Source organism: Nelumbo nucifera, chromosome 8 (assembly GCF_055504915.1).
Source record: "Nelumbo nucifera cultivar China Antique chromosome 8, China Antique-T2T, whole genome shotgun sequence".
Taxonomy (NCBI): domain Eukaryota; kingdom Viridiplantae; phylum Streptophyta; class Magnoliopsida; order Proteales; family Nelumbonaceae; genus Nelumbo; species Nelumbo nucifera.
Window position 1 is genome coordinate 30452812 of NC_142656.1, and position 25813 is coordinate 30478624.

Genomic DNA, 25813 nt, shown 5'->3' on the forward strand with positions numbered 1-25813 from the left:
ATTAATTAATCAATTATTTTGTGGTTACTTAAAAAATTTCCAAACAATATAACTGACTTTAATAATTAAAATTTTTCATTCTATTAATATTTTCGAGAGCTTACTAATATTTTATCAAAATTAATTAATTATTTTGGGATTAATTAAAAATCTCAAAATTCAATTAAAAATTTATTATTTATAGTCATGATTAATTAAAAAAATACCAAAATATATTACTGTTTTTAGGAATTAATATTAGTAATATATTAATAATTTATGATTAGTTCATTAATGATATATTACAAACAAGTTAATTAATTATCAATAGTAATTAATTGTTTTATTAATATTAAATTTTAAAAATTAATAACTGTTTTCATGAATAATTGAATTAGTCATTTTACCAATGTTTTAATATTATTGATATATTAATAATTTATGATTAATTATTTAGTGATATATTACCAACAAATTAATTAATTATTGCCAATAATTAATTATTTTATTAATATTAAAATTTAAAAATTAGTAACTGTTTTCATCAATAATTAAATTAATTATTTTATTACTATGTTGCTAATTCATAATATAATTTTATTAATTAACTAGTGGGTACCCATCCGATGCACAAGCTTTATTAAAAGAATTTGAGGCAAAAGGAGATAGGGTGGGCCCAACTCGAGCCCAACCAGCTCATCCAAAGATTTTACACAAGTTGGGCTTGAGTTCTTGAAATACAAGCTAGGCTTAGGCCAAAAGAAATTCAAGCCTAACCAAAACTAAGGTTGGATTAAGTTGAGGCTTCAAGTAGTCCGAGCCTTACCCAACCAATTTGAGTCCACCCAACACACACATATATATGTTATGAGGTTATGAGATATTTGTAGGCTTGAGTTTGAAGTTTGAAAATTCAAGCCAAACTTGTGCAAAAGTTTTAATTGAGTTGGGCCCAAGTTACACCCTTACCTCCTTTTGCCTCAAATTCTTTTTAACAAAACCCATGCATTACATGAGTCTCCATTAGTATAATACATCATAAAAAATATTGCACAAGCCCAACCTTGACTAGGCTTGGCTAGGCTTTGGGTTAGTGGCACAAAAAAATAAGGTAGGGGCATCATTTTAATTCCTAGGATTGATTTGGCTTGGCTTATCTATCGTTTTCTTGAACAATGTGAGACTTGGAACAAACACTCAATAATGAGTGTTAGCATGGACTGTTGTCCTAAGTCCCACATTATTTAGGAATAAGAATAAAGGCCTTTCCTTCATCTATATAAGGCCTTGGGAGGACATTTTCCATGCTTGAATTGATTCATGTGTTGGCACATGTTAGTTCATATGTACGTATTGACACATGTGTTGACTCATGAATTGCTCATCTTATTAAGGGTAAAAATGGTATTTTAATTTTTCTTTTCCATTAACTAAATTTGTTTAATAAATATTGTGGTAAAAAGGATCAATTAAATAGATCAATTGCAAACATTTTAATAAACAGAAAAGTACGAACAGGCCCAATACAAATTTCTGAATTCCACTACTTTAGGCCTAAAAGTTCTGACCCTGGGTTGAATCATCATTCTTCCAAAAAAAAGTAATTTATTTTTTAAAGAAAATAACTTCTAGTTCGCTGTAGCCACTAGTCAGCCAAGGAGGAGCTAGAGCCTAGAGATGCAGAACCTCCCCAGCACTCGAAGCGAGTGGCAGCAACTGAATGGGCAATAGTATTCCTGCTGTTGATACAACCAAAGATGACAGATTAGAATCTAATAGCCAAGGAAATAATGTCGTAGTGTCGTAGATGCCATAGTGTCACGTTGGTAGTTCTACAGCGGAAGAAACCCGTGCGACATCCAGGCCAAGGTAGGACAGGACAAGCCTTTGTGTGCTTAGAGGTTAGGAGTTGCCCGATGGGATGGCTCCACCAAAGTCAGTAGCACTGTATCATGACCTCAAGTCCAATGGCTGGGGCACTCTTTTGGCTCAGATCGGTCCATGGGAGGCGCCACTTATGTGCTAAATGGGGACGACCATAATGCAAGGCGACTGTGCACCGGAGAGGTGACTGGGCACCGATATGATGGGTCTCCTGTATGCCGATGATGAGGGGCATCTGTGTGCCATGTTGTTAGGCAACCGCTTGGGCCAAAACACACCCGTGCGCTAAGGGCAACGGGATAGCTCAATCAGCTTGGGCAAGGGGCTGGCGAGGTGAAGGGTCATGCTTGAGCCAGACCCGCATGGTAAGCCTCCCTTGAGTGTCGGCAACACAGTGCCGGTCCAACACTGTCCCCATGAGCATGTGTACGCCCATGAGGAACCCTGGTAGCCATGTTAACCATTAACCAGGGCCGCCCCACAAGGGGATGAAGGTCTAAGAGTGCCAAGGTTAGGCACCCAAGGAGGTCGACCACCCCTCCTCAAAGAGTACATTAAGCTTTTGGTGGTCTGCCCAAAGATGACATCAATTCTCCCAAAAATCTTATAGACGAAAATGACGATGGTGTCCCTAACGTAAGCCTGCCAAGCATAGGCAAGGCTAAGCCTGTGTCAGACCGTAACAATAGACCTACACCTAAGAGCTTCTACCACGAGAGAAGTGATAGAAGATACCATACCGCAGTCCACAGCTAATAGGTCAGCCAAATCCCTTCTCAATCGCCACTCCGAAACCTGTCACACCACTATACCAAACACCTGAGAAAAACACATAACCCCCTAATTCGTTGAACGGAAGGTATGTAGGCCTGTGCAACCAATGATAACGCCCCACGTCAGTAGTGCACATGGCCCACGAAGCCACAAGCAGACAACTACTCTTTCTCTGTGCTGTCATTGGTTACACAGTTACCGCATTCACTCTCAGCTAGTCCGAATTGCAAATGACGCTCCTATTTCCAAGGAAGAGCCCAAGAGGCAAGAGCGTCGTGATTCTCCGAACGAAAGAGCTCAGAGTAGAGGACCAGAGGCTCATTGAAAGCACGTTTCGAAGGAGCCTGGGTTTTGTAGGGTTTTACGTCTCTATCTGCATTCTCCATCGTTCCTGTCATCGGCAACAAACCGAGCTTTGTCAGTCTCTCTTTCTCAGTGGATTTTGTTTCTGTTTCATTTGTCTTCATTTTTAGTGCTCCCCTTTTACTATATCATTTTGGTGTATGGTCGCTTGGGTACGCATGCGGCGTTCAGAATCTCATGTTCAGGTTTCTTCAGAGCGTAAGTTTTATGGATTTTCCTCTCCCTATTTCAGTCGACCTGCTATCGGATATGTGTGCTTTTCTTTTAAGTTTATTATATAGTTCGTTTCTCTCTTTTGGCTAATGCAGAAAGCTCGTATTCAGATTTGGCTTTTTGAGTAGAGGGGTCCAAGGATTGAAGGCCATATTATTGTAACTCTTCATCTTGCTCTTATTTTGTTTTTCTGTTTTTCATTTGTGCCTTGTGGTTTTTTCTGTGAACGTTATGCAATATCTTTACATGTTGGGCTGTTTTGTGTTAACGTGGTGGAGGGGTCTGAGGTTTTTTCAAGCTGTGTTTGGTTTGAAGAAAAGGTAGACATTGTACAGGTTTCCCTACCTTTCCCTTCCTTTTCCTACCTTTTCTTTCAAACGAATCACAGTCTCAGGGTTTAAGGGAATCTATATCATTAAATGAGTGCTTGTTAACGGTTTCAAAGCTCCTAGTTCTTCTCATCTTTGTTGATTAGCAGTGTGTGAATGCAGTTTTCCCTAGTCAGATCAATAAATCACAAGTTTACGTTGTCAAGAACATATACGCCAAGTCCCGAGTTGTTGCAAGGGGATAACAAAAAGTAAATAAGCAATAGAGCTGCCCATTTCAAGACAGAGGCTGCCAGCTTTGCGGATTAGAGAGTAATTCTCATTGTCAAGATTCTAGATATTAGGAATCAAGTAATTAGATGTTGTTAACAGAATTACAACTTAATGATGAGAAACAAGCATTGAAGATTTAAGAAAAAAGAGTGGATCTAAAGGTGAAAGATGGGCTTTAGGAGGTTAACCTTAGAGGTGGACAAGACTAGCTTGAGTGAGTTTTAGATTTGACTTCAATAATTGGTAGGGCTAGGCTGGTGCTTTAGTTTTAGTTTTTAAAATAATTTGCTTGAGATTTCCTAAAAATGCAGTCAATTCTTTTGACTATGATCAGTTTGACTGGGAATTATGTCTTTGACAATATGGTGTCAAATTTGATAGATGGATTTCTATGATGAAAATTAGCTTAGTTAATGGGTTTGGTGGAATTCTATGGCTTTGATAGAAGTAAATGAACGTTACATAGGCCCAAAGATTCTCGGTAGAGTTGGATTTAATCATTTAGAAAAACCTTAATTCAACTCAACTAACCAAGCCTTGTACCAACTATATGGGGTTGGCAACATGAATCCTATTATGCCATTCCACTGTTTAGTGCAATACAAAAGAGCAGCCCAGTGCATGAGATGTGGGGCTGGGGAGGAACGGGAGTATGCAGCCTTACCCCTGCAGATACACAGAGAGGCTGTTTCCAACATTCCCTTGTTAAATTATGCCCTTGCCCTTGGGTCATTTTTCACTATTTCAACCCATCTCACTATATGTTGTAGATGGTCTCCTCTATGCATGAGCAATCAACTTATTTTTGATAAAGAATAGAAATAATTTCATTACTCAAAACACCAAACTGCTCACACAATGAACATCAGGCCTGCAAAGTACACTGTAATGAACAAATAGAAAAGACAACTCAAACATCAAAGTGGCACCAAAGGAAAGAGCCAGCCTCACCATCTACTTGAACTTCCATGGTGTTTGGTCTTGTGCCTTCATCCAGCAAATAGAAGTTAGACAGGCCCTATCTACTATCACATTCCTCAACCGCTTCTGCTGCATAAATTTTAAACCTTGAATTAATGCTACCAGTTTTTCTCTTAGTGATTTATCTTGGCCCATTGAGCCTGGAAAGCTGAGGATAGTACTACCCCACTGATCTCTTACAACACCCCAACACCAGATGGCCCTAGGTTTCCAAGGCAGCACCTATCAGTGTTAAACCTAGGTGGCATTCAGTAAATCTGAACTTTGTAGTTTGAAAAGCAAAAAAAAAAAAAAAAAAAAAAAACACTCAAAAAGCTTTGAAAGCATCTGTAGAAAATTTGGTTTTATGCTTTTGCAAACATCCGAATGTAGTGGAGTTGTTTGATAATCTGAACTGTGCAACATCTGAAGAATGTGCATTTTACAAATTTACCCCTAAAATTGTGATTTAAATAACAATAAAATGAAAATGATTAAAATATTAAGAAATGAGAAAATAAAAATTAAATTGTAAAAAAATAAAAATAATATAAACAATAAAATAATATAAAATATAATAGTAATAATAATAATGGTTTTTACAAGCAATATAATATTAATAAAAAGTTAAACAATAATGGTAAAAATAAAATAATAGAAAAATAAAAAGATGGAATACTAAAAAAGGGGTAACCAATAGATATTAAAAAGATCATATAATATTATTAAAAAATATGATAAAATATAAAAATTGTCTTTATAATTTAAGGAGGATAAAATATTAAGAAATAGTTAGCCAGTAAATAAAATGTTAAAAATTCTTAAGGAAAAATAAAAATATTAAGAAAGGTCATGTAGTATTATTAAAAATAAAAATTGGATTTATTATTTACAAGAATAAAATATTAAAAATGGTTAACCAATTAATTAAAGTATTCTTAAGGATAATAAAAGTATTACAAATACTTTAATAAAATAATTAAAACTCTGTAAAATAAATAAAGAATATTAAGAGATGGTAAACCAATATATGAAAACAATAAAAAATATATAAATAGTATTTGTGTAAAAAGAATGAATGCATCACAAGTTAAAAAATATATAAATGACAGTAACATAATTCATTAGCAAATAGTACTTGTAAAATTCTAATCAACACCAAGCTTCATTAGCATTTGGAGATTACCATTCGTTTACATACCCTACACATTGCAACTACTCATAATGGATGTTTGCTGCTATGAATCCTACCTTACATCTACAAGGAAGATGAGTAATGCATATATGAATGGTTGGAACCCAGGTTGCTGAGGTGCTAAGTGCTAACATGTTGCAAGATTTTTCAATCAATATCTCCTGCCTCGGTCCAACTGAATACTCATTGTTATGTGCATAGGATATTGGGATTCTTGCTCAGCCTCCCATTTTGAAGCCTATGAATAATAGGATTATAGGAATACCCACTTACCCTACCATCTGCGTTTGGCATTCGTGCCATGTGTCATAGATATCTGAAACTCTTCCCCTAAACACAACATAGTACTTGTGTGCTCTCATCTTGCAACATGTGCATATGAACAGTAGGAACATCCACTTACCCTATTACCTGCATTTGGCATTTGGGCCATGCATCATAGATAACTGAAACTCTTCCCCTAAAAACAACACATTACTTGTGTGCTCTCCTATTTTTTTGATCAGTAACTCATAAAAGACACATAGTGTCTAAACCCCTGAACATATTACAGCTGATCCCAAAACATACTCTGTCTCTGAACCCCTTGCTTAGCTAGACTATCTGCCAGACTATTGGCAGATCTTCTAATCTAATTAACCTGAATAAACATGCCCCTAGAGAGCCATTTGAAATGCATAAGGACGTTCCTTAGATGCCAAGATACTCCCTCTCCCTTCTTTAGCCATTCTACTACTGTTTTGGAGTCGCCTTCAATAATTAATCTTTCAATACCAAATTCTTTGGCTTTCTCAACTCCAAAAACAGCTGCCAAGAATTCTGCAGATGCCACATCACCTTGCTCAATTGGACCTCAGAAGAATATTTCCTTCCTCATCTCTGATTACACCTCCAATTACGGAGGGGCCAGGATTGCCCACGCAACTCCCATTGATGGAGGTGACGAGTCCACTGTTGCTATCTGTCTTCTAGAAGAGGAAGCAACTATAGCCCCCCAAGATCTGAAGAAATCATTGACCTGAAAGTTTGAAAACAGATCCAATGCTTTAACCCAATGAACCACCCTTAGGTTATGATCTCGATCAAGGCTTCCTCATTCCTCTCCTTATCCCCAAATGTTCTTGAATTTCTTTCCTCCCAAACTGTCCAAACTATTGCTGCCCTGGTGCATCTCTACGTAAGCCTGCCTCTTTTATTTGTATAACTGCAATTTGAAGGGCTAAACAATCCATCCAAGCTGACAGGAGGGAGCCATCTGCAGCCAAAAAGTGAAGCAAACAAATCCCAAATAAGGTCAAAAAAGGGGCAGGAGATTGAGAGGTGAAATTCAATCTCACCATCTAACTTACATAGACAACACCCATTGGGGGACAAACACCAGTTTGGTCTCTTTAGAGTTTATTACATGTGTTAATGCAGCTGTGATATACTTCCCAACAGAAAGCACTGACTCTAGGAGGAATGGGGAAACACCAGATTTCCTTAACTGGGAAGGAAGGGGAATGAGAAGAAGAGGAGGCTACAAGTGAATTAAACAAAGATTTACGTGTGAAGAGCCCAAAATGACTTAGAGTCCACACCCTCATCCCCAAGAACCATAAGATTCAGTAGTGTAAGCAGAGTAGACACACTAGGAATTTCAGATTGTCTAAGGTTCTAGTGAAGCCCAAGTTCTAGTTCAACTCATGAGGGGAGAGAGGAGGACCAATAATTTCAGACATTGGTCTACCTCTGAGATTGGAAAGAGTGTAAAGGGAGGGAAACGTCTCCTTCAAAGGGGACTCCCAAGCCAAATGTCTTCCCAAAACCTAATCTTTTGACCCAAGACCAAGTCATACCTAATGTGGCTGAGGAAAATAGGAAGAGAGTCATGGATGGATTTCTAAAGAGTAGCCATGGTATCTCTATGAAGACAACCAGCATCCCATCCATTGTTTGACCTTGTGTGCTCTCCTCTTGCAACATGTGCATATGAACAATAGGAAAATCCACTTACCCTACACTTGTATTTGGCATTTGGGTCATGTGTCATGGATACCTGAAACTCTTCCCCTAAACACAATATAGTATTTGTGTGCTCCCATCTTGTAACATGTGCATATAGATTATAAGGTGCTTGAGTGACAAATCATACGATCCCAATACCATTAAAGTTTAACATGTATGGAACAGTGATTTAAAAGGCGCACAGGCAAAGCACATTTTAGGGTAGGCGTCTCGCCTAGGTCCTAGGCACAGCCCTTTCAAAAGGCGCACACCTGATGCGCCTTGCGCCTCAACCTAGGCGTGCGCCTTTTGAAAATTTGATGCTTTTTTGCTTTCTTTGAACCTAGCGGCTGGGCCGGGGGCTCTGCCCCCAGACCCCCATGCAATGCTCTCAAGGCAAGCCCAAACAAGTCCATGTTAGGGTCTTAAATTCTTAGTTTTCACACAAAAAATAATGATTTTATAATTTTAATTGTTTTTTTAAGAAGATATTTTATTAGGATGAATGAATGAACAACATTACCAAATAGGGTCTTAAAATCATTATTTTTGTGTGAGAACCAAGAATTTAAGACCCTAACATGGAATTGTTTGGGCTTGCCTCGAGGGGTGTGGCACAAAGGTGGCTCGTAGAATCAGGAATACATCGCATTAGCTACTTGAAGTAATGCAATTGAGGAAAAAAAGATTGTGGGTTTTACATGCTTGAAAATGTTTTATATGCTTGATTTTATTTTTAAATTCTCATTTGAATATGCTTTACATGTTATGTTTATATATTTTAATTTTAAATAATAGGTTTTTTAAAACATTTATTTTAAAATTTAAGTTTTTATTTTTTATTAATAGTATGCTTAATATTTTTGTATTTTTTGGCATTTTCTATTGATTTTTCTGACAATTTTTTTTTTTAATTTTTTTGCATTCTTTTTTATTTTTGCACCTTGCTTCAGAAAGGCGCGTGCCTCGCCTTGTGCCTTGTGCCTCGGGTGCAAATTGACCCCTATGCCTTTTTTGCACCTTGTGCTTTTAAAACACTGGTATGGAAATATATCAATATGAAAGTACGTCAGCATGAAAGTATAACATGATTTAAGAAAGTACAACACCATGAGCACAAAAAAATGTATCATCACATGGAAAGAAATCTAATATAACATCCTAATCAAATCCCAATTACCCATGGAACAAGGTTTTTGCTATCTCTTCATCTAGTGCATGCATGAAATGTTGGTCCCCCTTTATTCTGCCATTTCTTTCGTCACCTTCATCAATGTCCATATCATAGGTCCCATTATCGCCTTAAGTTTGGACTTCATTCTACTCATAGTATTGTAGCAGTTCATCTTCAGTGGCTTCTTTCCTAAGGAAAATATGTATCACAAAGCAAGCAATGGAAATATCTCGTTAGACACCTATTGGGAAGGGTGCCATCCTCTTTAGGATAGAACCCCAAATGCCCTCTCAATAACCTTCCTAAGCTGTGTTTGATTGGTTAAAGATGCGAGTGTGCTTATATGTGTCATCGCAAAGATGGTACTTAACTACAAAAGAAAAAACAAACTTATAAGTATGTTGTGTTGTATTGTATAGTTGATTTGCATTCCTTGCCAAGAGGAGGGAATGGGAAATTGTTGTTTGGATTGCATGCAACTTGATTAAGCACTTGTGACTTATGTGTGGTCCCTTCCCATTTTTTATCAATAACAGAATAATTCATTAAATATAGAAAATGATACAAATGGAGGAGATAACCTCTCTTATCTCCTCCGAACAAGAGAAAGAAAACAGAAAAATTACAGGTGAACCCAAAACAAAGTACCCCTGTTAACCCCTTGTTTTGCTAACCCATCAGCAAGGGAGTTTGCACGTCTCTTTACCCAATTAAGTTTAACTTCCATATCTTCCGTCAGCCACTTGAATTTTTTCTTTTCATAACTGTACACCCACAACCCATTGTTGTCTCCCTTCAGTCATTCCACCACCAGCTTGAAGTTTCCTTCAATGATCAACTTCCTTATATTTAGATCCTTAATTCTCTGCACACCTTCTAAAGCTGCCAAAATCTCAGCTGTAAGAGAATCACCAGCTTCAATAGGGCCTGAGAAGTGAGAACGGGGCGATTGTTATCCCTTTCTCATCCCTTAACACACCTCCAATACCCGAGGGCCTTGGGTTGCCAAAACTGCTCCCATCAAAGTTCAATTTGTGAAAGCCACTTGGAGGAAGGGACTAAACTGGGACTGATACCTCCTTAACAGGGGCTGAGAAAGCAACTTCTCTCCAGTTTCTGGACAAATCATCTATATACATTGTTGAAGAGATCCAAAGATTTGAGCCAATGCATTACCCTGAAACAAATCACCTGACATTTCTTTCTTCCCAGATGGTCCATATAATAGCAGCCCTTATGCAATGCCACATTATTCTTCCTCTTTTTTTTGGCAATCTGAGGAAGGACAGAGCAAACAAGCTTTTCACATCTGATGGTGGGGCCCACCTGCAACCAAACAAAGGAGAAAACCATTCCCATAAACCTTTAACAAAGGAGCAGGAAACCAATAAATGATAGAAACTCTCACTATCAACCTTACAAAGAAGGCACCAACATGGAGACAAACAACTCTTTGGTCTTTTTCTTTGAAGCAAGTCACAGGTGTTGATTCTTTCCAGGTATACTTCCCTGCAAGGTGGTCCCTTCACATTTAGAAAATACAAAGGTGAACACCATGTTAGTCACATTGTTGGTACATTTTGGTAGCATTCTTTTTCTCCTTGTCCTCTATATGGTTTTTGTTTTTCCAAAGGAACGACATGCACAAGTGTACCTTCAAGGACACTAATCGCTCCCTTGCAGAAATAATGTTATTGATAGTACTTATCATGTTATTGATAGTTTTTATCTTAAATATGCGTTATAGCCTTTTATAGTTGCTTGGAATATCTGGGTTAGTATCCAATGTGGTCGGAACAATAATCTCCTTTGCAAATAACACCATCGTTTCCAGCACTTGTTGAAAATATTAATGTATAGTGTCAAGAGAGTACTGAAATCTATGCTTGATGACAGAGAACCATTCATTGTGACTCGCACACAATAGGGGCATAAAGGTCCTATAAACCATATGTACTGCATTTTTTTCTCTATGCATGAGAAAACCATCCTAGTCTACTTTTCCTCATTTTATTATCTGTTGTAGCTACTCCTATGTTCCCTCAAGTAAGTTCTTTCTGATCCTTTCTAGTAGACATTGACATCTGCTAAGTTATAGTAGCATGTGTAGGGAAACCTGTAGTTATCATGACCTTCCTTCTACTGTCTTCGCTATGCATAAGAGAGTAAGTCTGAGAAAATGAAATGTCACCATGTGTTCATACTCCAAGTTAAAACCAAGGGAGAACCAGTGATTTAAAAGGCGTGCCTCAGGTGCGCCTAGGCACATAGGCGAGGCGCATTTTAGGGTAGGCACCTCACCCAGGGCCTTGGCGCACGCCTGGTGTGCCTTGCGCCTTAGCCCAGGCGTGCACCTTTTGAAAATTTGCCGCTTTTTCCATTTTTTTTTGAGTCTGGCCGCTAGGCGGCTCGTAGAATTAGGAATGTAATATGTCACATCAGCTACTTGATGCAATTGAGAAAAAAAAGAGATTGTGGGTTTTATATGCTTGAAATTGTTCTATATGTTTGATTTCACTTTTAAATTCTCATTTGAATATGCTTTACATATTATCTTTATGTATTTTAATTTTAGATAATAGGTTTTTTAAAACTTAAGTTTATATTTTTATTAGTATTATGCTTTATAATTTTTTGATTTTTTTGCATTTTTTAATTTTTTTTAATTTTGTGCCTTGTCTCAAAAAGGTGCGTGCCTCGCCTTGCGCCTCAGGCGCAAAATGGCCCTTACGCCATTTTTGCGACTTGCGCTTTTAAAACACTGGGGAGAACTCAAATATTCAACCAATTGCTTGTGGGTATCAGCATCCTCCTTATGGCTCTACTGAATTATCTCTGGATGATCAATCTTTTTTAGAATGACTGCAAAATCAGGAAATGAAATGCAAGAGACATCTCCCCTTGCTTCCATGCATTCACCTACAGGCTGCAGCCTAAGCTAATATTCCCTAGCAACATCCAATGGATGGGTGTAGGTCTCAGAAACTCCATTTCATACTTCCTTTTCTGTCTTCATATATAAATAATTTTGACTAATGTGTGGTGGCTTAGAATTAATTTTCCCAACCTTCCATGACTGCCAATATGGATGCACATAGGGTTTTCCCTTTCAAAAAAAATTCATACCATCTAATTTAACAACTGTAATAACACTTCCCTGAGATTACCTGTTCCTCTCAGGATAACATTAGGTTCTACAAGTCTACATCAGCTTCATATCATCTCTAACAGGCTTCTTTATGAACAAACAACTTTAAGCAAACTCTAGCAAGATTTTGAAAACCTTGGAGGTGGTATTCTTGGCCTACAATAAAGAACCAGTGCTTTCTCTCAGGGTTCTACTAACCTTGGTTTCAAAATGTTAAGGGAGAAATAGTGTCTACTCCTACTGGACACCCTAGAACACCCCTATAACGTGTTTTGATCTCAATAGAAATATAAAAGGGAACATTTAATACCTGATCACAACTTCCTTTCAGTCTTCAAGACAATAAAAAACAAATAATTCTCTAATTTTTCTTGATTTTTGGGAAGCATTCTCTGGACTCTATTTCTAGGCAGCAGACTGGTTCAATTTCTTCTAAAACTCCGGAATCATAATCTATGATGATCTGCATCTACAACAACTTTCCATGGACACTGCTGATCCTCATGATGCATGGGTGTCTTTCAAAGGGAAGAGAAGAGGGTTTACTCAGATGCCAATTTCTTTAATTCTGATAGGAGTGCAGTAATCAATCTAAAACTAATCAATTTAAGAGAGAATTAACTAGTAACAATGCAGAAAGGAAGAGAGGAAGAAGTTGTAAGTTTGGGAGCCAAGCCAAGTGGCTCATGTATGCCCCCAGCACTTCCTCTCACCCCTTTTAAAACACTGAACAAAACAAGGGGGTCCATCCTTTTCATTATTTTTTTCAGTCTTCTCTAAAATACAATTAGTGTTTTCCCTTGAACCTTCTTGTTTAACATTTTATGCAGGACAAAAGTAAGGTGTGATCATTCTTTGTTGATAGGAAAAATAAGGTGCATTCACCAATGTACATTCATAATAAAATTTGGTATCTTGTTTGGTGGTTGTACATACAGCAATGGATGTACTGACTTTTATTATTCTCACCAAGGTGCATTTATTGTTTGATGGATGTTTGTTTGTGACAACTATTTTTCTTATGATATTTTTTATTTTCAAAAAAAATTGGTGGCACTTATACGTATGGTTGTTAGTCTTCAGAACCTTAATCTACCAAATGAGCTACATAAGTTTTTATAGATATTTAGCTACATTTTATTTTTCATATCATTATCTACAGATTTATCCATATTATTGAATTTTTTTAGGGTTACACCTTGAAATGTCTCAAGGCATATATGCCTAGCCTCTTCAGGCTCTAATCATCTCACCTTCATTTTTTGCCTTTTAAGGCCTTGGTGTGTCTCATTGTATTCATTATATGGCAATTTTTACAATAAAATATAATATGACTATTCTTCCCATAACATCAGCAACAAAAATAAATATAAACAGCCCACATTCTAATGGTTATTATTGCATATGTGAGAAAAAAAAAAGAATATTTGGGGGATGTACTGCTCTATTGGAAGTTATCATTTTTTCTCGTTTTTTTAAGATGCAATGTGAATCTCTATATTGCCCAAATTTGTCTATTTTGTTTTCTCTTTTCTCTCTTTTGGCATCTTGTTTGATGGTTGTACATACAGCAATGGATGTACTGAATTTTATTATGCTGACCAAGGTGCATTTATTGTTTGATGGATGTTTGTTTGTGACAACTATTTTTCTTATGATATTTTTTATTTTCAAAAAAAAATTTGGTGGCACTTATACGTATGGTTGTTAGTCTTCAGAACCTTAATCTACCAAATGAGCTACATAAGTTTATATAGATATTTAGCTACATTTTATTTTTCATATCATTATCTACAGATTCATCCATATTATTGAATTTTTTTAGGGTTACACCTTGAAATGCCTCGAGGCATATATGCCTAACCTCTTCAGGCTCTAATCATCTCACCGTCAACTTTTGCCTTTTAAGGCCTTGGTGTGTCCCATTGTATTCATTATATGGCAATTTTTACAATAAAATATAATAAGACTATTCTGCCCATAACATCAGCATCAAAAATAAATATAAATAGCCCACATTCTAATGGTTATTATTGCATATGTGAGAAAAAAAAAAGAATATTTGGGGGATGTACTGCTCTATTGGAAGTTATCATCTTTTCTCGTTTTTTTTTAAGATGCAATGTGAAGCTCTATCTTGCCCAAATTTGTCTATTTTGTTCTCTTTTCTCTCTTTTTTTCTTCTCCTCTTCTTCATTTCAGATCTGATTTCATATAAATGATAAATTATGCTTCTTATTCATCAACAGCCCTTATTGGTTTGTCATAAATTCATAACATGCTTATCTTATTTATTTCACTCATTCTAAAGGTTGATTTTTTGTTTGTATCAATGTACGGCATTGTTAATGGCTTTTGTCTTTATTACTCACATTATTTCATTGTATAGATTACTTGAAATTGAAGATGAGTGATGCTACTATGGCTAGTGAGGAGACTAATACTTCTGAAGCCTTATCTTCAAAAATTTTTAAGAAGAAGAAACAAACAGCTACAATATGGGATGACTGTGATTTGACTGGTGACTTCAAGTTTGATGCAGAAAGAAGTAGATTGGATCTTATTCGCTTTATAATCTCTTATTGGTTGTCCATTTAATATTGTTGAGAATCGATTCTTTAAGATATTCTCCACAAATCTCAACCCATCTTTCAAAGTGGTTCCACAGACTATACTAAAAAATGATTGCATTAAGGTGTATAAGGAAGAAAAGGAGAAGTTGTACAAATACCTTGATGATCTCAACCGTAGGTTTAGTCTCACAATAGACATGTGGACGTCAACGCAAAGATTGTCCTATTGTGCAGTGACTGCGCATTATATTACTGATGATTGGGTGTTAAAGCATAAAGTGCTTGCTTTTACAGCTGTCAAGTCTCCTCATGATGGGGAAAAACTATATTCGACTGTCATGGATGTTGCGTTTGAGTGGAACATCGGTAGGAGGTTGTTCTCCATTACTGTAGATAATTCTTTTAACAATGGTGTTATGTTAGAGAAATTAAGAAGCTTCTTTGTGATCGATCAATGCTTCCTCTACGTGGTGATTTTTTTCATGTTCGTTGTAGTGCAGATGTTCTCAATTCTATTGTGCAGGATGGCTTGGGAGAGGTTACAGAATTATTACATAAGATACGTGAAAGTGTTAAGTATGTAAGATCCTCACCGCTTAGGGAGGAAAAGTTTGAAAAGGCTAGAAATCAGGTGAAGGTATTTTCCAAAAGGGAAGTCATTGTTGATACATAGATGGAATTCCACATATGAAATGTTGGATTGTGCATTAGATATGAAAGAAGCATTCTGTCGTTTGGCTGTCCTAGATCAGGAATATAAAATGTGCCCATCTAAGGAGGAGTGGAACAAAGGTTCAATTATTCGTGATTGTTTGGAGATTTTCTACACCACCATTAATGAATGTTCTGGGAGAAAGTATCCAACTGCTAACATATTATTCCACAATGCTTGTGGGATTAAACTTGCGTTGTGCAATTGGGAAAGTAGAGCATCATTTTTTGCGTTCAATTGCATACAAAATGAAAGAAAAATTTAATAAATATTGAGAAGATTGTATTTTGATTTTGGCAGTTGCAGTTATTCTTGATCCTAGATTCAAGATGAAGATAGTTGAGTTTTATTATAATATGATTTATGGTGTTGAATCTAATGAGTATGTTTTAAAAATTCGGATGGCTATTTATGATCTCTTCATGGATTATGTAGGAAGGTCAAGAGATCCATTGCCATTATATACTAACTTCGAGAAAACTGGTCATAGTAGTAATTCACTATCAAAGTATGGGGTTGATGCTATAAATTCTAATGGTGGTGGTGAAGACTTGGCTGATTTTGAGAAGTGGTGCATTGATCAAGGCATTGTTTCCTCTATAGTCCCTTGAAAATCAGAACTGGACATGTATTTGGAGGAAGATTTATTTCCTCGATCTAAGGACTTTGACGTATTGGGATATTGGAGGATAAATCATCTTAAATGGCCTAGACTTGCAGCTATTGGCTCATGATGTTTTATCCATTCCAACAACTATTGTGGCATCAGAGGCAGCCTTCAGTACTTCTGGTAGGGCTATTTGCAAGTATCATAAACGTCTACGTCCAGAGGTTGTAGAGGTTTTGATGTGTGGACAAAGTTGGTTAGAACCTCCAATCAAAACAGGTAAATGAATTTAAAATATTTTATTATTTTTATACTTTTTGATATGTACTTTGTTAGTGATATATTGTTTTTGCATGCTTTAGAAACTGATGTAGAAGTGGACGAAGAAGGTACAAATTATGATGAGTCTGAAAATGAATTCAACTGGTTTGGTAATAGTTTCATTTTACTTGATCAGCTTATTTGTAACTATGTTTCATTAAAATTTATTTTAAGATCTCAGTTAAAGATTATTTGTTGTGGGAGTTCATTTGCCTGTTCCAATAGTGGAACATTGGTCATTGGATGAACCATCTTTTCTTGTCATAGCTTTAAGCTTTGTGGCTTTGACAGTTTGTTGGATGGGATATCATGGAAAATGAAAATGGTTTTCCATTTCTTTTTATGACTTATGAGACCATACTTTGGTGGTAGCCATTTTATGGTTCTTATAGATATGATGACTGTGGGTTTTGTGATGATGACTTGGATGGATAATGTTGGTGGTGATTGGTGAATGGTATACTATATGTCTATATGGAATATCATGGGAATCTTTTATTTTTATGACTTTTGCAAAAAGATTCTTTGTTGTGCTGATTTTATTATAGATTAACTACTTACATATACCCTGTGGTTTTAGATAACTACTTAAATATACTCTGAAGCTACTTATATATGACTTCTAATCTAGCCCCACATAACATAAGCAGGCCCTTCATTAATGAACCATTTAGGGCTGTTAATAGCAAAGGTTAGATTTTTCTTAATCCCAATTTTACCCCATTGAGAACACTGTTAGTAGTGTCATCTTCTTAATGGAAACGACCCATGCCTCTCCCATCCCACTGCAAATCCTCCTCCTCCTCTTCCTCTCTCTATTCTGTGGAGCGAAAAAAAGAAGAAAAAGAAAGTGGATCAATCATTTTTGATTAATTTTTACAAGAAGCACACTAACATAAGAGAGGAAATTATAAGTGGTTTTATAATGAAGGGAACTCAACATTGACACCAAAACGAAATTCTGTTCAGTGTTCAGTGATGTTTGGCAACCTTAGCAGTGGCAAAGCAGGAAGGGAGGAAAAAGAGAGGAGGGAAAAGAGGAAGAAGGACAAAAGTGACAAGGGAAAAGAGAGGGGAGGAGAGAAGAGCTGAAGAGTGGACACGAAGTCCTCTTACGCTTAATGTTTGAAAGTTCAACAAGGTAGATCTAAGTAGTTTTTGAAACTACAGGGTATATATAAGTTGTTTCCTCAAACCTCAGGGTATATATAAATAATCAGCTCTTTTATTATTTTTATATATATGATGATTGTAATGAAGAGTTTGGGACATGGATTGATGATAATAGAATGGTGGTGAATGGTTTCGAGTGTTTTGTGATATCTAAGGATGGCGTGTTGATGATTTGCTCTTAGTTCTTAGGTCGTGCATTTATAAACTTTGAGAAAATTCCACTATGGCATGCTTGATGATTTGTTTTTAATTCTTATGCTGTTTACTTTGAGAAATTTCTGCAAAGGATAGCATACATGATTATTTGTTCATAATTCTTGGGATGCCTTATTTGTGTATTTACAGACTTGTAGCATACATGATTATTGCTTCAAATCATGTATGCCCATGTCATTTGTTTTTGTGAAATTCTGCTTACTGAACGATCTGTTGGATTCTTATCAAATTCAAAGCTGTTTGGAGTTTTTTCCAAATCAAATTCGGGTATATCCCTATCCAAATTCGATTAGATATGTTTGCAGCCTTAAGTTTTGTCTTTTAAAACATGTACTTGTATCTCAATAAGTTGTTTTCATGATATTTTCTTTGTGCTTCACAGAGGTTTGATGATCACATGAAACTGGTGTTGAATGAGTAAATCATATAAAGAAAAACAGCATAAAGCCATTCGGTGAGTCTTGATATTTTCGAACCTTGTTTTATCATGTTTTACAGTTCTGTCATGTTTTTTCCTTCCACAGTAATACTATTTCTTAAGTTTGGCATTTGTTTAGGGAGCATTCTTCCAGAAGGATGTGATATCACTTTGCTGATGAAGACACAAGTAAATTGAATATTTTTCTTGTGACTCATTTCCTTTCCCTAGCTAACAAATGTTGCTTTCCACATTTTAGTGGAAAATGATACCAACTCTGAAGTGATTTGTTGTGTCAGTCGACTTTTCTTTTTCAAGTTAAATGGATATGGATGCCACTGTTTTTTAAATTTCTAGAGCTCTCTTCAGTTTGCCCAACTTGGGCCGGCCTTATTTGAGAATTCCTGGGCCCTGCCCAAAAAAATAGCTATGCCTGGTGCTTAGAGCCCGAGACCGAGCGTGCGGGCCTAAAACTATGTCCAAGCCTAATAGAGAACAACCCGAGCTGGGCCAGCCTGTTCGGCTACCGGCCCATGAACAGGTCTAGTTGCCTCACGAGTGATGAGACAACTGAAATTTGTTTTGTTACATACTGTTGGTGAGTTTGAAGCTTAATAGCTTGTGGAGTGTAGATTATAGGGACATGTTAAAGAAGCACTAGAAAAGTGGTAGAAAATTAAAATGTCTTAAATAAAAAAATAGTAATTTAAATGATTGGCAATTTTTGGATTTTCTAGTTAATATGATATCTATTAGTAATAAAAAAGTTGATAAAATGGTTTAAAAGGGGTGATCATGGGACTGTGCAAGCTTAGCACTTTTTAGAGCCATAAATCCTGGCTCTGGCTTGCTTTCGGGCCTGACTATGCCCACCCTCACATTATATAATATATTTCAAACCTTAGAAAGCATTGCGGGCTGTGCTGGGCCTGGGCCTGCACACAAAACTCTAAGCCCTGGCCTGGAAATTTGTGGGCTGGGATGGATCGGGCTAGCAATGATCACCCTATTAGTGGCCATTACAAAGGTAATGACTTTGTGATCATGTTTTAATTGCTGTTGGCCTGTTGTTATGTTTATATGATTTTCAACAACATCTACTGAGTAATTGGCTTGTAAAAAAGAAAACTACGAGTAATTGAAATTTGAAATAACTAGATATGTATGATGAAGGTATATCAGTACTAAAATCCATGCGTTATATATATATATATATATATTAAAAAAGGGTTCCCGGGACACCTGTGAACAGGTGTTTTGGAACCCAAAAGATATGATACGATATTTTCCGTATCGGGCATATTGTATCGAAATTTTGGTCGTTATGTATGATTTATAACTTTTTTTTTTGAGAAAAGGTAATAATATAAAGAAGAAAGAGTATTGTTTATGATCAGGGTTGTCAATGGGGTGGTTTCAGGTTTGGTATGAGCTTGGCTCAACCCAACCCAATCCGGCTAGATGGAGGAGAGGGAAATTGAACCTAACCTGAACCGTCTCATATATACTACACATATACACATGGGGATGTAAGCCAAAATATACAAGCATTTCAATGCTATAATGTCAGCAGTTTGGTTTCACGGTTAACCCAATTTGAACATGACCCGAAACTCAATTAAAGTTGACCGACCCTGACTCAGTAGTGTTTGGCAAGTGTGGAATTACCACTTAACCTGACTCAGTAGTGTTTGGCAAGTGTGGAGTTACCCCTTAACCCGACCCGCTGACGTCTCTATTTATGATGGTTGAGCATAAGATTGTAACAATAATATATGTACCTTTTTTTCTTTCAACCATGATCCTATCAATTGTATAAAAAAACTAGCTCAATCTGGCCCAAAATGAGGTTGGTCTATTTGATTCAGTTTGAGCTGATAAATGTTTCATTAATTCCCTAATAAACTAACCATATTTTAGAAATAAAATCAAATTTACCCATTTTACAGAAATATTTAGTGTGGATTAAGGTTCAAATCGATACAAGCCTACAGGGTGATATGTTGGTAGGGCATATTGGCCTGTGTCGGTATTCTAATTTTTTTTTTTTTTTTTTTTTCGAATCTAATTCAGAGGGACTGGTTTAAGGCCGGTCTATCCCTTGAACCACTTGCCAATCCGAAAGGCTACGATACTGTTATAATTTGACATGCCTTTGAATTCTGTTTGTCTATTAGCAGTGAAGAAGAATGAGAAAGAAAGAGGAAAGAAAGAGAGAGAGAAAAGGAGGAGAAAAGTCTGGTTCGAATTAGGGAAAATCAAACCCTACCATTCGGCCAGACATGTTTTTATATTATTAATATAATGGAAAAGACACAAGTGCCCTTATTTAAGTAAGAGACACTAGTTCTAACATAATAATATAGATCAACAACCTCAACAAGTATAAAGATAGAAATACCCCTACGCTAACATTCCCCCTCAAGCTGGTGAGTATATATCACATAATCCCAGCTTGTTACATATGTAGTCCACTCTTCCCCATAGCCCTATATTCTGCCTCTGCACTGTTTCTTGTCACGACTGTTTGTTTCTTACTTTTCCAAGTCATTAGATTACCCCCCCCAGAAAAGTGCAATATTCTGTGGTAGACCGCCTATTAGACATAGAATCGGCCCAATCAACATCAGTGTACCATTCTATTTCCAGTTTTCCACCACTTTTGTATATCAAACCACGACCAGGAGCTCCTTTCAAATACGACACAATTCTTAGAACCGCATTTCAATGAGGAACCAGAGGTTTCTGCATGAACTGACTCACCACACTAACCGCAAATGAAATGTCTGGCCGAGTAATGGTTAGGTAGTTCCGTTTACCTACAAGTCGTCGGTATCTGCTAGGGTCTTCAAACACTTCACCCATATTACTGCTCAGCCTAATATTTGTTTCCATAGGTGTCTCAATTGGTTTTCATAGGTGTCTTCCAGCAAATCAAGCACATATTTCCTCTGACACAAATTAATACCATGCTTAGATCTTGCTACCTCTATGCCCAAGAAATATTTCAATTTACCAATGTCCTTTGTTTGAAAGTGTTCCTGTAGAAAAGTCTTCAACTTGTCAATGCCCATTTTATCATTCCCGATAATAACGATATCATCTACATACACCATCAATAGTGTTTTTCTTGCCGGAGAGTCATGATTGAAGACGGAATGATAAACTTGGCACTGTTTCATACCAAACTTCTTGACCACCTCACTGAACCTACCAAACCATGCTCGAAAAGACTGTTTAAGCCCATATCTAGCCTTCTTGAGTCTGCATACCTTACCATCCTCCCCCTGAGCAACAAACCCTGGTGGTTGCTCCATGTAGACCTCCTCGAGCAAATCACCATGCAAAAAGGCAATTTTGATATCAAGCTGATATAGGGGCCAATCATACATAGCTGCAAGAGAGATGACAATGCGAACCGACCCTATCTTAGCAACCGGGGAAAAGGTCTCTGTGTAGTCAATACCATAGGCTTGGGAGTACCATTTGGCAACCAATCGCGCTTTTAAGCGCTCAATACTACCATCAGGCAAATACTTAAATGGTATAAACCCACTTACAACCGACAGCCTACTTCCCAGGAGGAAGAGCGGTGAGGTCCCAAGTATGATTATGATGTAGAGTGGAGAGCTCTTCATCCATAGCACGACACCACCCTGGAGAGGCAAGGGCTTCATAAACATCCTTAGAGACAACCACTAAGGATAACAAAGAGATAAACTGGCGATGGGAGGCAAAAGGGTGAGTAAGTGAAACATGATTAGAAATAGGATGAAGGGTGCAAGTGTGTTTACCTTTCCGCAAGGCAATGAGAAGATCAAGATCAGAAACCGGTGGCGGATCTGGAGCTGGATCCGTTGACGTGATGAAGCCGGAGGAAGAGCAGCCGGTACACGTGGGCGATGTGTATACACTTGACGGATAGGTGGACGTTCAACGGGTGATGGCACTGGAGGCAAGGACGTAGGTACGGCTGGGACAAGGGGAAGATGATCGACAACTGGAAGTGGAAGAGGAGGAGGCGATGAGGAGGAAGAAGCATCACCGGACCCCAAAAAGAACGGAGTAGACTCAAAGAAGGTGACATCAACACACACCAAGGAACGACGAGAACTAGGATGGTAACACTTATACCCTTTCTGGGTCCGGGAATAGCCAAAGAAGATGCACTTAAGGGATTGTGCATCTAACTTGTCGTTCCTGGGGCCCATGTTATGGACGAAGCAGACACACCCAAATACCCGAGGAGAAAGAGGAAACGGAGACACGGTGGAAAACAAGACATTAAATAGGGAAAGACCGTCAAGGATAGACGTGGGCATCCGATTAATTAAGAAGCAAGAGGTAAGCATCACATCACTCTAAAAGGGTTTGGGAACATTCATGTGATGCATGAGAGAGCGTGCTGTTTCTAAGAGATGTCGATTCTTTCTTTCAGCCACCCCATTTTGTTGTGGGGTGTAGTACATGAGGTCTGATGTATAATGCCATGTTGGTTCAAGTATTTTTGAAATGATGAAGACAAATATTCACGGCCATTATTAGAACGAAAGATTTTAATGTGAACACCAAATTGATTGCGAATCCTAGCATAAAATTTCTAGAAGATGGTAAACAATTCACTTCTTTCTTTTATTAAATAGAGTCACGTCATCCTTGAAAAGTCATCAACAAAAATAACAAAATATCTATATCCATTGTATGACATCACTTTATAAGGACCCCAAACATTTGAGCGAATCAAAGAAAAAGGACTCGACACACGGTTATCAACCCTAGAACTAAAGGGAACATGATGGTGTTTCCCAAACTGACACGATTCACAATCTAAAACAGAAAGTTGACTCAATGAAGGAACCAAAGATTTCAAAACTTTCAGCGAAGGATGACCAAATCGACAATGCCACTAGAGAGGAGAGATAGATGACTGAAGAGCTGTTGATGTTCTTCCACCACCGTCAAGATAATACAGTCTACCGGCTTCATGCCCTCCACCAATCTTCATCCCCATCTTGAGATCCTGAAAAATACACATAGAAAGGTAAAATGTAATTGAGCAATTAAGTAACTTGGTCAACTTACTAACAGACATAAGATTAAACGGAAGTTTAGGAACATACAAAACTGAGGACAGGGATACAGGGTCCAGGTCAACATTACCAACACCACAAATAGACGATGTGGAACCATTAGCAAGGGTAACAAATTGTGATGTTGAGCAATGAGAGAGGGAAGAAAACACACCTGGAGTTCCAGTTATGTGATCGGAGGCTCCAGAGTCAATAATTCAGGGATTGGGTGTGGATGCCAAACAAGCCATACCTGAGTGTGCAAAAGTAGCCGTGTTCTACTGAGACGTGGATTGAACAAACCTCTCATATTCATCACGGGGAACACTCACCATCTCCTTCCTTGGACCATCTGAAGAGGTAGGAGGCATCTGATAAGCTGAACGATTCTCTTGCCTAAAACTGGAATTGGTGTCACTACTCATGGCATGATTGGCCCAGGTTGAGGGTGGACCATGCAAGTCATAGCAATAATTAATGGTATGGCCATACATACCACAACGAGTACACCTCCGCAGACCCGAGCCACGTCCTCTACCATAGGCTCCCTCTGAATCTCTACCTCCAGTACGACCACCACCATGGGTATATGTAGATCCACCACTACCACTCCGACCATATACCGGACCACTGCTACCACCACGACCAGACTGGGCTCCTCGAGTCCCACCTCTAACACCACGACCTCTTGACACTACAAAATGCTTATCTATTTGAGACATTATAGTTCTCCGTAGATCCAATAGAAGTCCTCCGAAGTCGAGCAAACACCTCCTCTAAAGACGGAAGAGCTGATCCTCCTAGTATCTGGGCTCGTACTGGTTCATACTCAGATTTCAGCCCCACCAAAAAATGAGTCACATCAAGTTGTTCTCTCTGTTGTTGCTGAATCTTGACATCAGAGGTGAGAGGGTGATAAACATTCAACTCATTGCGAATGTTTCTCAGACTGGCATAGTACTCATCAAGACTCTGATTGCCCTGTTGTAGATTAAAGTATTCCTGATATAGCTGATATACCCTGGTTGTATTGTCTTGACCAGAATACAATTTCTTAGCATGGTCCCACACATCTTTGGTAGTATCCAGAAACATGAAGTTTACACCAAACCTGGGTTCCATACTATTTCATAACCATGTGATAATCTGTGCACCATCTTGTTCCCAATCTTCGTACTCATGAGAATCAGTGGAGGATTTCTCCTCTCTTATGTGCTTCACCTTCTTCTTTGCCTTCAGAAAAACTTTTACAGATTTAGCCCAAGGGACATAATTCTCCCCATTCAGTTTAATGGAGGTCATTTGAACATCCAGGTAGTCAGTAGGTATCATCACATTAGATTTGCTATCACTGTTATCTCCCATTGCTGAATTCTGTTATCACTGAATTCTGCACACTTGCTGAATTCTTTTATCACTGAATTCTGCACACTGCACACGACTTGATCACACTGATCACACTGGTTTCAACACTTAGTATTGCTGAAAGTTGCACTCGTTACACCACAAACCCTACCCTACGGCTACCTGAAATCTCACCACTATATGAACACCACTTCTCCTTCGAATCACACAAAAAATAGCATAAACCTTAGCACACTACAGTCTGAAATCTCACCATACGATCTACAACATACTTCCTATATGATTCATAACAGAAAATATGCATAGAAATCACTTACATCATCACCTGAAGGACAACCACACGAGAAGAAAATCAGTCCACACAAGACACCCACTGCTCCACATGAAACAACCCTACATTGATTAGGGGAGGGCTTAGAAACCACAGCAACCGACCACACAAGACACAACCAGAGGCATAGAAACCTCCAAGGGAAGAGGGCGATCACTCCTTTGCAGCCCTTTCCCTGATCTCCAATCGATGGCAGAGAATTCAAGGGAAAACCCTAGATTGAGTGCGCAGAGAACAGAAATCTAGGCAGATCCGATTTGCTTAGTTTTGCTCTGATACCATGTTATAATTCGGCCTGCCTTTGTATTCTGTTTGTCTGTTAGCAGTCAAGAAGAACGAAAAAGAAAGAGGAAAGAAAGAGAGAGAGAAAAGGAGGAGAAAAGTCTGGTTCGAATTAGGGAAAATCAAACCCTACCATTCGGCCAAACATGTTTTTATATTATTAATATAATGGAAAAGACACAGGTGCCCTTATTTAAGTAAGAGACACTAGTTCTAATATAACAATACAGATCAGCAACCTCAACAAGTATATAGACAAAAATACCCCTACACTAACAGATAAGATATGTATCGGCCAATACAGGCCGATACATATTGATACTTTGAACCTTGTGTGGAGGAACACATTATTTCCTACCCCATCCCCATGAAGCCAAAACAATAGTTTCGGGTTTAGGGAAGGTAGGGTCTAGAATTTATAAAACCCTCTCAAACCTGCCCAGTTATCATCTCTATTCAGGTTTTAGG

At 37.7% G+C, this 25813-nt stretch overlaps 1 pseudogene across 1 annotated transcript; it reads left to right on the plus strand.

Annotated features, from left to right (window-relative positions):
• The first annotated feature begins 2672 nt into the window (after nucleotides 1-2672).
• Nucleotides 2673-18654, plus strand: LOC104590066 (zinc finger BED domain-containing protein RICESLEEPER 2-like; annotated as a pseudogene). Its single transcript, XR_016079171.1, has 6 exons — nucleotides 2673-3054; nucleotides 3172-3198; nucleotides 3309-3371; nucleotides 14668-16449; nucleotides 16533-16601; nucleotides 18263-18654. The product of XR_016079171.1 is annotated as a zinc finger BED domain-containing protein RICESLEEPER 2-like (transcript).
• The last annotated feature ends 7159 nt before the right edge of the window (nucleotides 18655-25813 follow it).